The sequence below is a fragment of the Montipora foliosa genome, chromosome 5, assembly GCF_036669935.1.
Source record: "Montipora foliosa isolate CH-2021 chromosome 5, ASM3666993v2, whole genome shotgun sequence".
NCBI lineage: Eukaryota > Metazoa > Cnidaria > Anthozoa > Scleractinia > Acroporidae > Montipora > Montipora foliosa.
In genome coordinates this window covers 30,334,419-30,336,918 of record NC_090873.1, presented here as the reverse complement: position 1 = coordinate 30,336,918, position 2,500 = coordinate 30,334,419, and positions in this window count along the sequence as shown.

Here is a 2,500-nt window from a genome sequence, read left to right as displayed (position 1 = left end):
ACATACCCATTGAAAGTTGACTCAAGTATCCTCCCCCCCCCCCCCCCTTCCCTCCCTCCTCCCGGGAGAGATACCTGGTATATTGGGTTCAAATGTTCAGATATTTGCACTTTAAATATTCAGTACTTTATTCTCGGTTGATTGATTAGAAAACGATAGCCTTGTGCTAGTGAGGCAAAAAAAGGTTATGTGATCTATCTTACCAAAGAAAAGGAGGATGGGGTGACTATGAAGCCTCACCCCCCCCCCCCCCTCCCTCCTTCCCCTCCAGTCTATGAAGCAGCTCCCTCTAAGGCATAATAGTAGCTAATAGTCAGGATAAAAACTACATTTCAAAGTGCCTCGTCGAACGGTCAATCCACAAGTGAAAACATCTTTTGCACTTAACCAAGACTGAAGAGAAACATTTTAATATCGTCACCGCCGCGTTTTGGGCTTTGAAGCTCACAGTAATTCTTTAGAAATCTGTATACAACAGCCAAGTGGTAAGTGCCGAAAGATTTTTGTTTGTCACGATGGCACTTCTTGCACTTTATAAACGTTAAGAGATTATGACTGTTCCAGAAAGGCAAGCAATTCCACATCCCCACTAGGGTTCAGTAATTAAAAGCCAAAATTATGGTCCAACTTTCGCTGGCCTGATCTGCGCGACTTTCAATTTCAGGCACACTTTAAGAACAAAATCCCAAAAGCGCGTTTAAAGCGCGTGTGACCACAGGCGGCCCAGAGTCGGAAGGTAAACAATTATAAGGATTTGTATGGGAATCTCGATAACAGACAGAAAAAGATATTTACCCGCAAAAGTTCTCAATAAAAAAGCCGTACTGTATTGTCGTGGTGAATTTCTCGCTTTTTGTGTGGTTTTTTGCCTGATTGAATGCGATTTAAGCGACTTCTAAAATTCCCGAGTTGTCACTCGTACCTAAATAAAGGAAAGGCTGGCAACTCATTTCTGACTTACCTCAGATCTCGCCGAAAAAATTCACACTTTTCCGGCATCAGTCACGCTCAAACTCCGGCGATGGCTACACGGATAAATTTACTTCCCCTTAACCAAGTTTCAAGGTCCAGCGAGTATCCATTGCTGAGAAACAGCGAAAAATATTCAAATTTTCAAACTCCTTCGAGGCTCGCTAACAATCAATTTTGACACGGCTGGTCAACGGTTCACTGAGCCTCCATACGGTGAGCGCAAACCTACGCAAGTGTACCCATAGTTGGGCAGAGCAAAACAAATTCCAGACTCGTCCCCAAATACCTGCCTGGGGTCATGTTCGAGTTTCTAAATGGGCGAACGATATTAAAAGTTCCACACTGAAACCTTAAACACAGCTCCCATCGCTTTGGTTGCCCCATCGCATGTTATAAATCCGGATTTTCATCGAACTCCGTAAGTACTGAAGCTGTTTGGATGGAGTTTGAATCGCAGTCGAAGGTATTTACTAGTGTATGAAACACAATCCTGTTTTTCATCCGTCAACAACTCATTATCATGACTGTAGAAGAAATTCATATGAAAACATCGCAGCACCATTTCAGCCTTTTGGACACATTTTTCTGTTGAGAGTCCAGGGAAAATGCCATCGTTGAAATCATCTGTGCTTTGTTTTTGCGCTTCCAGTTGCGTTGAAATGTTCAAAGTTATTTCTCACACCGGTGCATCAAGCGATATCGATCGAAAACCAACAATTGTAACTCGGAATACCTGAAAGGTATCCGAGTTACAATCTCGCTTGTCTGTTTTTTGGACAGTAGAAATTACGGTGCGGTGATTTCTTTGGCTCAAAGCAATTCACTTAACAAACCTATACTTTTTCCAACAACAACAAAAAAAACAGCCGTGGTGTCGAGGGTCATCGGACGAGGGGATTTTTGCACGCGCGAGGCTTCAAACAGCTTCAGTACTTACGGAGTAAGGATTTATAACATGCGGTGGGGCAACCAAAGCGATGTGAGCTGTGTTTAAGGTTTCAGTGTGGAACTTTTAATATCGATCGCCGATTTAGAAACTCGAACATGACCCCAGGCAGGTATTTGGGGACGAGTCTGGGATTTGTTTTGCTCTGCCCAACTATGGGTACACTTGCGTAGGTTTGCGCTCACCGTATGGAGGCTCAGTGAACCGTTGACCAGCCGTGTCAAAATTGATTGTTAGCGAGCCTCGAAGGAGTTTGAAAATTTGAATATTTTTCGCTGTTTCTCAGCAATGGATACTCGCTGGACCTTGAAACTTGGTTAAGGGGAAGTAAATTTATCCGTGTAGCCATCGCCGGAGTTTGAGCGTGACTGATGCCGGAAAAGTGTGAATTTTTTCGGCGAGATCTGAGGTAAGTCAGAAATGAGTTGCCAGCCTTTCCTTTATTTAGGTACGAGTGACAACTCGGGAATTTTAGAAGTCGCTTAAATCGCATTCAATCAGGCAAAAAACCACACAAAAAGCGAGAAATTCACCACGACAATAAAGTACGGCTTTTTTATTGAGAACTTTTGCGGGTAAATA